Below are 14339 nucleotides of genomic sequence, written 5' to 3' on the forward strand. Positions count from 1 at the left end.
TCTTTGCCACTTATTGGTGGAGACTGCTTTCTTGTAACTTCATTGGAGGGTCAAGTGTTGTCATGCCACGCCCCCTAACAACACCCATTTCCATTCCCAAGTGCTCCATATAAGGGGCATGTGTGCACGCCTTCTCTTTTACCTGTCCTAGAAAACCCAGGCTGTCTGATGGCAACAACACAATGGGGGGGCAGGGGAAGCGGGGGGGAAGGAACTATGGGGAGAACAGAGGACATCTAAACTACCATAATGTAACTATACATCACTAAAGCTTCTCTTAATATTCACACAATATTCATCCCTTAATTGTGAAAGCCAGTCATCTCATTATCTATCTATAACTTTATGCAAACTGATTTTCATTCTTACGATTCTTTCTCATGGGAAATTAACATGCTAGCTGTTAATTCAGCTGAGCAAGGCCTGATCTTATAAGGCCTTTCTTTTATAAGGTTTTACCTGTATGCAATACTGGTCTGCTCCCCTTTCCTGTCTACCAGCACAGAGGACTGGTTGCCTTGCGGATAACTGATCTTAGTGTTAAAGACAGAAGCAAAGAAGGTATTAAATACTTTAGCCTTTATCTCATTCTTGGTTACAATGTTTGCCCCATGTTCAATAAAGGATGGAGATCCTCCTTGGCTCTCCTTTTGTTTTTGATGTATTTGTAAAAACCACTTTATTATCTTTCACAGCAGTAGCTATATTGGATTCTAGCTGAGCTTTCTCCTTTCTAATTTCCTCTCTACATCTAATGACATCCTTGTACTCTTCCTGAGTTGCCTGTCCTTTCTTCCAAAGGTCATAAACTTTTTTTCCCTGAGTTCCTGTGAAAATTCTGTTCAGCCAGGCCTTTTTTTTCCCCACCAGCTCTTCTTTTGGCATATAGGGACAGCATGCTCCTGCTCCTTCTTAAAATGTGTCCAGCCTCCCTAGACGCTTTTGTTGTCAATGATTGTTTCCTAGGTGGCTCTCTGAACCAGTGTCCTGAACAGGCCAAAGGCTGCCCAGTGGAATTCCAAGGTACAGGTTTTGCTTACCCCCTTCATTACTTCACCAAAAATTGAAAACTCATCTCATTTTTGTGGTCACTGTGTTCAAGACAACCTACAACCACATTTCCCATGAGCCCTTCTCTGTTTGTAAGCAGCACGTCTAGAGGTGCACTGGCCCTGACAAGCTTGCTTACCAGTTGTGTCAGGAAGTTCTCTTCCACACAATCCAGGGAATTAGCAGAAAGCCTTCTCTGTGCTGTGTTGAGTTTCCAACACATACTTGACAAGTTTGGCAAGAACAAGGTATAGGGATCATGAATCATCAGCAAGACTTTTAGAGAATACTTCATCTGCTTCTTCATCCTAGGTGGGTAATCTGCTACAGACTTCCATCAGGATGTCTGCCTTCCCCCTGACTCTTACCCATATGCACTCAGCCTTGTCATCATTAGCTTTGCTCTTTACAGTTGATACACTCCCTAATGTACACTTATTTTAAAAAAGGTCTTAAGTTTTAATGCTTCAGACTCTGAATACAAGGCAGAATAAGCAAGTAAATTTATGAAATTTTTGTATTTGCTTTTCTTTATGTCACATTCCCAATCCTTGACAGCAACAAAATGTTTTAAAACTGTTTTAACACACTGTACAAAAACTAGTTACTAAAACCATTTCCTTCAAAAATCTAAAATTTTAAAATTTAAAAGATTTTAACAGAGTATGAAATAATAATGCAAATTATATATTTTTGGAAAAAATTGTACTTGATGAGGCCAAGAAGGAAATTGTAGGGTATGGAATTCCAGATTCTGCTTCATTATATCTCAAGTGATGAGCACCTCAGAGTTCAGAGAAGATGCATGAGGATGCATGGGAAAGGACAAACATGACCTAAAAGAGGAGGGTTATAAATCTGGAATTTAAAAACTCTTGTGGGTTCAACTTATTCAGGACTAAGACATGTGTGCCATGAAGTCCAAGTCACAGAGATTTTGGTCTCTTTTGTTGGTGATAAAACAGAAAATTAACCTCTTCTTTAGCTGTGAATACTGAATGGGGCCATTAAAAAAGAATGAAATTATGCCTGCAGGGTTATTGTATTTATTTATCAGAACTGAAATACACAGCAGCATATAAACATGATTTCTTTACTGTTCCTTATAGAGACAACATAAAATGTCCGTCCTCATTTTCATGAACGGTTAACAGAAAGGTGTTGACGTTCCCAAAGAATTTCTGCACAAAAAAAGCCTTGGGCGGTCATTCATAGCATTCAAAAATGTCAGCATTTCACCACCAGTAACTGAAGGCAATATTGGTGATAGGTGAAATTAGAGAGACTGAAGAGGAAATGAAGATGCCTAATCATCTTCACAGCTTGTCAACATGACAAAATCATGGTCTCTGGCACTCTCAGCTTTATATCAGAAAAGTTTATTTACTATAGAAAGTATGAACAAAATCTAGCATGGTTAGATTAGGTATTAGTTCACCAAAGAAGGGTTGTGAAGCATTGGAACAGGATACCCAGGGAAGTGCTTGAGTCACTATGCCTGGAGGTATTTAAAGGCCATGTAGATCTGCCACTTACAGATACAATTTAGTGGTAGAACTTGGAGGTTCTACCACTAAGTAGAGAGCTAAGTTAACAGCTGAATGAGACTACCCTGAGATGGAAATGTGTACTAATGTATTTATAAACAATTTGATAGGTGAAGGTATGGATTTGAACATCTTTGAAATGGGTCTTAATGTCTCTACTGATTCTGGGCAGCAGATTTGTTACAGAGCCCTGACAGCTTGTCTCCTGAAAAGGACAGGTGCATCTGCACAAGCTTGAGTTTCTGAACAGGTTCAAGGGGGGAATATGTGGTCAGCACTTTTAGAAGGCTGTACCTTCCTAGTACCTCAGCCAATGGGGAAAGGAAGAGGGCAACATGCAGACAGAAGTTTAGGATAAAAGGAGGCTGTGCCCTCTGAACCTCAAGAGAGAGAGAGAGAGAGAACCCCATGGTATGTGCCCCAGTGGACCCTCTCCCATTTTTGAACAAAGTTGCAGGACTCCTCTATCTCCTTTATGGACACTGGCTTTTCATAGAGTGATTCTCTGTACAATCCTAAAGGTCTTTTTCAACCTAAATGATTCTATGATTCTATTATTTTAATATTACTTTGTGAAGATGTAATTCAGGTATAGTGAAGGTGTTCACTTCAACTGTCTTAGCTGTAATCATATGTAGAGTGACTGCCTATGCAAAACTTCTATGCAGTATTTCAGTGGAATCTCTTGTTTTAGCAGCTCTTGCCAGTTTCAGATTCTTGTCAGTTCTCTAATGGCAGTCTAATGTATAAGATCTCTGAAATACTTTACACCTCTAGCATAGAATCCCAGTCTTTTTGCTAAAAAGAGAACACATCAGGATGGAATTACAAGTGTCAGTTTTTCTTGCTTCCTATCCATATACTCTGGGATGCAATAATGGCAAAGAAGCAATTCTTTTAAGACAGACATGAAGCAGCTGTTTTATTTAGACATTAGCAGACAAGTGTATTATAATTTTCATACTTTAAATATTACGGCATCATAGGGAAAAAATAGCTTTCAAGGGACCCCTGAAAGTCTATAGTCCAACCTGCTCAAAGTGAATTTAACTCCAAGCTAGATAATGTTGTACAAGGTCCTGTCCAGGTGGTTTTTTTTACATCTGATGCCCAAAAACTAGGCAAGAAAACAGTATTCCATCGTGTAGAGCCTATAGAGCAGGTATTTCTTTATTTGATGCCAAGAGTGAAGGGGATAGCTCCAGCACAAACTCACTTTTCCATTCTTCACAAAGTACAAACTTCTATACTTTTTTACTTAATGTGCACATTATGCTTTCCTAAACTTCCTATTGCAACATATTTTCTAATTACATTATTACATGCACCATTTCTGCACAAGGTGGTCAGTCAGCCTGCTGGTGGTTGTTTTGGATAAAGGCTCAGAAGTCTTCCCTGGGCTTCAAGTTTTCACCTTTGTTTCTGTGCATGCTCTATAAGATTATCTGCTCAAATAGCTAGTGGTTAGCTTTTTTCAGTTAGCTTGTTCCGCTAAATTTGCTGATTTCTAAAAGGTGCACATACCCTGTTACAAACTACTTCTTTCTGTAGAGCTACAGCTTTTTGCAGAGTTGTTATAGGTAAAAATCGATAAAGCAAAATTAATAATAGTAACAAAAGATTTTATTTTCATGACCAAAAATACGGTCCTTGATAGCCACAGTCAAAGAGACAGCATCGAGTCCGGGATCGGTGCTGGGTGAACCTGGATCCGACTTCTATCGCATCGGACCCACTCTGTTCACAAATGCCATCTTTGTTGGGGCTGGTTTTATACAACTTTTTCTGCCTGAGGCAGAGGTGCCCCAATTCTTTTGTTACTCAGCATATGCATGAAGTCTCCTTTCTCTGTGCAGGGCTGGACAATGCTGTTTCTGGGAAGTGGCTGGTGTTTGATAGAGTTAAGGGAACCCAGTATTCAGATGTATGCTCCTGACTACTCTGGTTACCTTGATTGAAGATATTTATCGCATGTTGATCGCTCTTGGGTGTTCCCTGGATAGTCCCTGAAAGGCCCATCTCCACACCAACTATGTCCTTTTGCTTGCTAATTAGGCTTTCTTTCCTTGCTACCATCTGGATACCATCTGGAGTTTCACAATTTCGATGTGGCAATCTGTCTCCTGAGTGTCAGTGGTCTTAGGCTTTTGGATTTTTGTTACATACACAATTTTATTTACAACTTTATTTCATATATATTTCATATAAGCACGAATTCTCTCACACCACATATTACAGAGTTCTAGCATTATCTTGTTGCCTAGGCATATTAAGCAAGGAAGGGAAGTGGGGGGTGTGTAGGAGAGACATTCTGTGCTGTTCTTGTGAGCCAGCAAAAGCCTTCTGAAGAAAAAGGAAAGCCCCATATCTCTCCTGAGGAAGACACCAAGGTTGTCACCATGGAGATGTGATGAAGGAGAGAAAGTTGAGAGATACAGACTCTAGCTGGCTCACAGAATGACATCGCTCCTTGGTCACCCACTGAGAACTTTGTTTCTTTCCTATAACCAATGGGCAGTGAATGTGTATGTTGGATGAATGTAAATATCGTGAAAAAGTATAAAAGCAACATGTTGCTGTAATAAATCTCTCTTGCACCCTTCTGATGGAGTCATGGTACTTTGTACTGTGTCGTGCTCTATAACAACAGGGGTGAACCAGGCAGCATGATGGGGCAACTTTGTCTTGTTGGCCTGATGTCACAACTTCAAAGGGGTAGATCCTACCATCTCTCTGGATGTCTTATTTGAAGACAATTTAAAGAGCAAACTCTCCAAAGTAAGGTACCTCCCTTTTTAGTTTTAACTACTTGCCTTTTCACCAATAGAAGAGACAAATGTAAGAAGATATAGGTGAAAAAATAAGTTTACTAGAAAATGAAACAGCAGCAGGCAAAAATAACAGTGATAGTAACTAGATACAAAGTTGTTGAATCTCAGAGACTCCCCAGAAACAAAGAGAAACAAAATGGTGGAGTAGCCTCTCCCCCAAGATGGCGTCCTCCAATAACGACCTTGTGGTCTGGGAGACAAGCGCAGGAATGGCAGACAAAACCTGAAAACCTGCCCCCCCCCCCCCCCCCCCCCCCCCCACTTCCCCGGAATGGCACCCTCTACAGACAACCATGCGGTCTGAGAGACAAAGAAGGTGGACAGTCCATGCTCAGGTCAACTTTTCCCTTCAAGCCTCTCCCTGTATATAAGCCCCCTAGTGGACTATTCCTCCTGCTAGTCAAAGTCAACGTGAATCACAGGACTGCCTTTGAATGTCATGTGCTCCGTGCAGTTTTGTGTCATATGCCAACTTGCTCAAGGTCCTAGGGCCCTTCTGTCCCCTTTTCCAGACCATTGGTGATGATGTGAAACGTTTCTGTTACATAAATTGACAGTAGAGGAATTTGACAAAGAACGTTCTAATTTTTGCTTTTCTATTCAATTTTTATCTGCTTTTTTTTTATTTTTGCTCTAGCATAAGACAAGTCCAGACACACCAGTTGAACTCATCTACTGGGTTATCACTGCATAGTATTCAGAGGGCTGAAAATAAATGTATAGTTGTTTCAGGTGAGTGTACTGCAGGACACGAAAAGCTTCTGTTTCCTATAGTCTCATGGACATTGTGTAAGAGTGGGTGAGTCAACATCTAGTTCAGAGTGCCAAGGATATATTTTTATCTCCCTTCTCAAATTTTCTCCTTCTTTACCATATTTTATGAGTGTTCTGTGCATATTTCTTTAGTACTGCAATACCTTTTTTTTAGATCTTCTTTTTCTCTGATTTGTCAGATATTAGAAAGCAGCTTGTTGCCACTCATCATTGCTAATTTAGAGGTACACTTTCTTTTGATTATGAAAATAACTCTGAGAGGGGCTTTGGTTCTTCATTCTGTTACCATGACATCAAAGATTTTTTATGTGTAATTCCTGAAGTATCATTCTTAATGCCTCTTCTTAGTAGTGGGAGGACATCCAAGTGGTAAATTATCTGGCATGGTCCTCCTGTACAGTTTTACTGTGTGCAGTGAATTATTTTATGTGCTTTACATGATAAGGGAAGGAGAGAGTACTGGTTACAATGATCTATTTAAAATTCCTCGTGATTAAACTTTAAGGTCTTTCTTGGAAAAAAGTTCACTCTTATTGCAGTAAATTCAGTGACAAAACTTTAGTAGAATCTGCTTTTATTCTTTTCCTTGAAATTACAGAAATTAGGAAGAGTTGACTAGAAATCACGGGGATGTCACTACTCTTTGCTAGATCCACCACGTCAGCTGTACATGTTACAGATGCAATGGAACAAGTGCCTTGTGTGCTGGTTAGACGTATAGTTCTGAAAAATATATACGATTGTCACTGCAGGCCCCCAGCCAGGTAATAGTTAGCATTGACTCCATGATTGCAGAAGGCTGATCAATTCCTTTATTCTATTCTGTATTATACTATATCTATTAAGAAGCTCATAACCCTTACAAACAGTCTGATACAGCTAGGACCTAATTGGTCAATCAATCCAAATACCATCCACTGTCCAATTAAGAAATCACCCTTTGGTAAACAAATCTCTGTAACACATTCCACAGGTGCACAACAACAGGTGCAGCAAGTGGAGATAAGTATTTCTCATTCTTTTCTCTGACCTTCTCACAGCCTTCCACAAGAAAATGCCTGGGAAAGTCTGTGCCTGCTCTCTGTGGCCAGAGAGCTGCTGCCACACATGGTAAGCCCAATATGTTGGATTTCACATGGACATTGGAAATGCTTTTTGTTCATACTGGAAATCTTAGCAGCACATACGACCACTCATCCAGATTTTCTAGGCAGAACTATGGATGTTCAGAAACTTTGAGGCAAGATATAGTTTACAGCTAAATTCTTCACCAAAAATAGGTTGCCTGCTGCAAGCAAATTAGAAGTTGTGACAGACTGAAATGTTACGGTTAATGGCTTAAACATTGTTATGAAAGATTTTTTGCCCATTATGGCAAAACTAACTAAAGGAGTTACCACCATCTAAGTCCACCCCTCCCTGAATATTCTTCTTCACTGAAAGTTTGGACTGTGAGTTAAACCACCTAAAGGGAACTTAAAATAACATAAAGGTGACACTAATATCCAATAATCTCAGGTCTAGGAGGAAGTAACAAGGCTGAGGGAGAAGAATGTATCTACAAAGAAAGCCAAACCCAGCAGCTGTCCTGAAAATCAGCTCTGGCTGGGTTTGGGGTAGGGAGGCCATAGCCCACAAACTCATTTCCCAAGGCTAGGTTTGTATACACTCTACCCCAACCAAGGGCAAAAGGAGGAGAGTTTCATGTGTGTGGCGTAGTCTCTAGTCAGAGAAAATTAACACCCATCTTCCCTTACACTAACTGACTCAGTTGTAAACTCCCCCACATCCTCGGAAGGCCCCATCCACACAGGACATTCATATAAGAGGTAGCTGAGGAGGTTTCATAAACCATTAAAGCCCGAAAGCGTCCCTCAGACTCATTCCTGAGGCTTTGCACCAGAGGACTGCCCACTATGCAAACTGATGCAACAGATGCAGAGTCTGTTGCAAGAGACAATGTCAAACTTACCCCCGGCTCCCAGGAGAGGTAGCTGGGCATACCCATCTGGCCCAAAAGTATATTTGTTGCAGTGTGATGCCATTTCCTGTTTCACCTATCCCAACCCCCAGGTGTGCCAACCTCTCCTTTCCCCTCCCCCTTTGCCCTCCTGCTGAGAGCTGTCCATCAATCTTAACATTCCAGCAGGGTCTTGGTGTGGTTGGCAGAAGTTCAAAAGATGCCCCTCAGGTCCAGGCTCATTGGCCTGTCCAAGTGTCTTTATCCCTTGAGCCTTCCCCTCCTCCCACCTGGTTGGTGGCTCACCTGTCCCTTCCCATCCCCCTGTCCCCAGGCTTAAAAGGAGATGGGACAATGTGGTCTGGATTCTGTTGGGAGCTGTTACAAGATTCAGAGGTCTGTCATCCTGGAATAAAACTCTGGATTAAAACTCTATGACAGAATCCTCTCCTTTTTCTCTTCACTGTCACCTGGACCTTTTCCACCAGAGGTAAATTGAGTTTCTACTATGCCTGGATTTGTTCTGAGTGCCTAGCTGCAGCATCCAGCCGGCCAAAGGTACCTCTGAGGTGAAACACCACGGCCGCCGCCTTTGGCACAGCAGCAAGGGTCAGACGAGGCCAGGCACGTCCCACCCGGTAATATTGTGATTAATATTCCATATATATATGAATCCACTGAACTCTGTTTTGCAGGACCCTCACTACCAAGAAGACCAGAAGAAGAGGATCAATGGGGACACCATTGGGATCGAGGGGGTAGTGATATTTTCTACTTAATCTCTCAACTCTGTCACTCTCTTTCTGTCCCCCACGATTCTCTTATTTCTCTTTCTCACACTCTCCCCTCTCCCCCCTCCCCCTCATATTCACTGTTAAATAACATAGATACTACTGACTTCAGCATATGGTCTCATTTGCACCTTAATTCAAGCAGAGGCATGTCTCTAATAATTTTAATAACTGGATCATAACAGAAGTCAGCCGCCAGGAGTCCTTTCACATGAAGGCCTTTGGTCCTATGTGCCACCATATCTTCCTAATATGCCATGCACATCTCCTGTTCCTTACCTCCCTATGGATGCCACACTGAAATGATACTTTATACCTCCAGACTGGTGATCTGTTACATGGAGTCGGGTGGTTGGAGACACAGACTACATATACTCTAGGTCTTCATGCAACAACAGTGTGTTTTATTGTCCACACTCTCCTTAAATAGCAGGTTTTGAGTCTCTTGGTCTAGACAGCTCATTGGTCTGACTTTAACACCGCCTAGGTCCCCAACCAGTGAGATGTCTGCAGCTTAGGGTGGAACGTGATTGGCCGAAGTCCCTGTGTGTATTCAAATCTATCCTATCATCGCTCAGCCAGGGACCTGTTTATGGAACCAAGCTGGGTTTCTTATTTATAGCCAAATTAATTCCTCAGTACAAGCCAGCTTGTACTGTAGCATCTCCTCCTTTCTTTCTTTCTTTGTTAAAAATTGCAACCTGCTCTCTGTTGCCTATCTGCAAGGGCCCTTTGCAAACAGGGTGACAGAAGACAGCATGGGTTTAATTTGCATGAGGCCATGTATCACTGGAGCTGCAGCATTCATGTCTAGGAGCTGTTAGGCGAGAACTACTAATCTTACAATCTTTCAGGCTAACATGTCACTGGCAATTTTTCTTAAAAGTTACAAAGTTACAATTTAACACTAAAAGCAAGAGACCATTTAACCCTTAGAACCCTTAGAAAGAACCCAACTACTAGAAAACAATTTGTAAACAGAGTTACATCTTAACAACAAACTGAAATTATAACTTCGAAGCATTCAAATTTAGAACTGTGAGAAGAACCAACTTTACAGATGAAACAACTTGTAAACAGGAAGAACAATTTGTTGTTCCTTTTGTTGTGAATTGATTGAAAGATATGAGAAAAATATGAGAACATGAGAACACTCGAGACCTTTGAGAGGGGTGTATATCCACCCTTCTTCACAGTACCAGAATCCGACAGTGGAGCTCCCAGCTTCTCTGCCATTTTCTGTGTCTCTTGGGCCATGTGCTCTTTGCCATTTTGAGTGACTGGCACTGGCATTCTAGTCGCTGCTGTAATATGTGGTGTGAGAGAATTCGTGCTTATATGAAATATATATGAAATAAAGTTGTAAATAAAATTGTGTATGTAACAAAAATCCAAAAGCCTAAGACCACTGACACTCAGGAGACAGATTGCCACATCGAAATTGTGAAACTCCAGATGGTAGCAAGGAAAGAAAGCCTAATTAGCAAGCAAAAGGACATAGTTGGTGTGGAGATGGGCCTTTCAGGGACTATCCAGGGAACACCCAAGAGCGATCAACACGTGATAAGTATCTTCAATCAAGGTAACCAGAGTAGTCAGGAGCATACATCTGAATACTGGGTTCCCTTAACTCTATCAAACACCAGCCACTTCCCAGAAACAGCATTGTCCAGCCCTGCACAGAGAAAGGAGACTTCATGCATATGCTGAGTAACAAAAGAATTGGGGCACCTCTGCCTCAGGCAGAAAAAGTTGTATAAAACCAGCCCCAACAAAGATGGCATTTGTGAACAGAGTGGGTCCGATGCGATAGAAGTCGGATCCAGGTTCACCCAGCACCGATCCTGGGCTCGACACTGTCTCTTTGAATGTGGCTATTGAGGACTATATTTTCGGCCACGAAAAAAAATATTTGGTTTTATTATTATTAATTTGGCTTTTTCATTTAATACATATAACACTGCTTTTGCATTTTTCTTGGTTTCTAACTGCCCCAGCCAATTTGAAATGGGTTTCCATGATTTTATAATGCCTATAGTGGCTTTTAAATCTTGTTCCACAAACTTCCACAGTTTTATAATGTTGAAAAGGAAAGTTCATACTTGGAGGGGAGCCCATGCTCCCATGTTCCCAGCAGTGATTCCAATCTCCAAAGGGGGACTTTAAACCACGCGGCACACTCCGTCGTTTATCACTGGGATATCACAGCAATTTTTCTCTGCCTGCGGCAATTCCACCACTTTCCGCTCTCCCACCGCTGTTCGCAGCAATTTTTTGCTGCAGCAATATTGCACCACTATCCACCATCCCACTGGCTATTTGCAGCAGTTCTGCTGCATGTAGCTATTTCTAGTGTTTTTCTACTGTCCCACCTGATGTTCACAGCAATTCTGCTGCCTGCGGCAATATTCTGCTGCTGTTCTTGTCTTCCTGTAATACCACAGTTGTTTAAAATGGCTGAGTCCATTCCTCACTTGGGCCACCAAGTGTTACATGGAGTCAGTGCTTGGAGACAGAGACGACACACACTCCAGGTCATTATGCTACAACAGTGTGTTTTATTGTCTGCACTCTCCTTAAATAGCAGGTTTTGAATCTCTTGATCTAGACAGCTCATTGGTCTGACTTTAACACCACCTAGCTCCCCAACTAGTAAGAGGGTGGGGACCCTGCAGCTTAGGGTGGAACGTGATTGGGTGAAGTCCCTGTATGTATTCAAATCTATCCTATCATTGCTCAGCCAGAGACTTGTTTATGGAACCAAGCTGGGTTTCTTATTTATAGCCAAATTAATTGCCCAGTACAAGCCAGCTTGTACTGTAACAGTGATGTATTCTTAGTTCCTGGTAACAGAATGTGCTGTCTCTGGGATTGCACATTTCTACCTCATTTGGTGCTTTCCAAACTGTTGAGGAATGCATCTGGTCCATGTAGACCAGTTTGCTAGCTGCTACTGTGATTGACAGGGGTCTTGCCCAATCATATATCTCCCAAGGCTGCAGGCATCTCACTGGCCAGAACCTGAAGGGGTGCGGAGTTCAAACCAATGACAGCGTCCAGACCAGGTCTTTCAAATGCCCTATATAAGGGAGGGCTTGGGAAATAAAATCTCTCTGTTGCCACATGAACTTGGGGGTAAGTGGTCTCTGTCTCCTGCCTGCTGCCCTCCCTCCACATGACCTAACAGCAAATTGAGATGCAGATTGAGCTCTGGGTAGGAGCCTGAGACAAGAGGTTGAGAAATGCTGACCTTTTGGATAACACGTTTCTGTGTTACTGTTCTGTGAATAAATTGCTTTTTGGAACTGAGACTCCATTATGGAAAATCTAGGGTCAGACTGGGAAGGAAACCAGGTCTGACTGCATGTGACTGGGGTCTGTCAAGTGGGGCCACCTGCAGCTCATTGGAGCCACTTGCTGTAAAGCAGCTTCAGTCCTAGGAGTTAAGATCTCTGCCATTGGGAGTGTGACTACCAGGAGTTAAGGTGTCTGCCATTGGGAGTGTGACTACCAGAGAGTTTCATAAACGTTTCTTAACACAAACCAGACAGATTTCATCACCTATTTAGGTCCCCTGCTTATTTCTTCCTCCTTGGGCAGCAGAGCTGCTGCTTGCTGAAGTCTTCAAACTAAGGTATGAGCTATTTGGAGTCATGTGGGACTGGTCTGGTTTCTCAGCAGTGTGCAGAAGGGAGCAGTTGCTGTAGGCCACCTATCTTTGTCTGGGTAGAAGGGCTATGTGAGGACTTCAGAACTTGTCTTCCATAAGCATGAAAAATACAGTTAGCACCTAGGACACCAGAAGCAAAGGCAGGATCAGCTTGTGCGATGCACCTCAGAAATCAGAAGTGGGTAGAGAATTTCAACATCTGAAAATTCATGTCTGAGACTCTTATCTGGGCCACTGTCTTTTTACTGACACTCAGATTTCTCAAACCAAACTGGTCATTGTGTTACTAGTACCATGCTATTAGTACCCTACCATTATGGTTTTCAGCTTCACACTTTTTTGGTAGTTTAAGTGCTCTGTCACTGCTTCCTGGACAGGACTCCAAATGATCTTTAATTCTATGTCACCTCTCAAAGTCCTTTCCCCATTCCTTTGTCCTCTGAGAAGGAGGATCCAGGTTTGTGTATAATATTTATCAATTTATACATTGTCTTGGTGTTATCTCTACTTATTCTTTACTCATTTCTTAGAAAAGTTTAATAATTTGATTTGCTTTTTTCTTCCACACTACTGAGCATAGATTTTTCAGACGACTACCTGTCTTGTAACAGCTCAGGGCTCTTCCTTTTAAATGTGAAGGTGAGATGTTTTTTTTCCCATATGCTGTGCTTTACAATGAGCTCCCCTAAATTCTGTCTTTTTGCCCATATACCCAGTACTCAAAGATTCTTCTGCTTGCAGTTCTTCTCAGCCTGCCATTGCCTACATTTCCCTAAATAACACAGAGTGAGCAGACTCTGACTGTGCCATTTCAAGAACCTTGAGAAATATGTTGCGCCGATCAGGTTCCAAAAACTTCCTCAAACTCTATTGATATCTTCCTTTTCCTGTGAAAAAGGACTATTGACTGTCTTATTTGCTATCTTTCATTCAGTTATTTACACTTGCAATTATTTATTTCTTGGCAGTGTAACTTTTAAGAGCTTTTGATGACTGACCTCTCCAAATTCCTCCAGAAATCCATGGTCAGTATTCCGGGATCTATCTCCCTTAGCCATGAGGGACTACTAAGTATTTCGGTAGGACTGTGAGTTCGTGAGGCAGCTCTTCCCTTTACAAAAGCCCTTATGACTCATCCCTATTACATCATCTTTATGCATATGCTCGCCAATTCTAATCTCTTTTACAGTTTCCACAAAATTGCCTGCTATGGACATTAGGACTGTACTTTTCTAGTTTTCTTATGGCATTCTTTTAAAATCAGCTTTCAAGAGTCAGCTGTAGCAGATACAACCCTGCCTTCTGCTACCAAACCAGTTTTGTACTAGAGGTTTTTCAGGACAGTTTGTAGTTTACTCTTGAATTCTTTTAGAATTGCCTGTTATATATTGTCTGGTCCTTGTGATTTATTATTATTAACTTTGCCTATAAGTTCCATAACCTATATGTTACATATGGAGTCTTTCAAGACACAACCCCCACTGAGTCCCTTCATAAAAAAGAAGAGCTGGCTTGGGAATCTCATCCATCTCTGCTGTCGTGAACACAGATATAACAAATTATTTTAGATTTTCTGTTATTTTCTTTGTATGCTCTTTTACATTTCTTTCAATTTTCCTGGTACTGGAGTCTGTCGGGCAGACAGCCAGGGCCTGAAGTGTGTGTTTGAAAGGGGATTTATTATTAGATTTTATTTCTTATGCAAGCTATTCCTCA

Source organism: Molothrus ater, chromosome 1, assembly GCF_012460135.2.
Source record: "Molothrus ater isolate BHLD 08-10-18 breed brown headed cowbird chromosome 1, BPBGC_Mater_1.1, whole genome shotgun sequence".
In the NCBI taxonomy this organism is placed as follows: Eukaryota; Metazoa; Chordata; class Aves; order Passeriformes; family Icteridae; genus Molothrus; species Molothrus ater.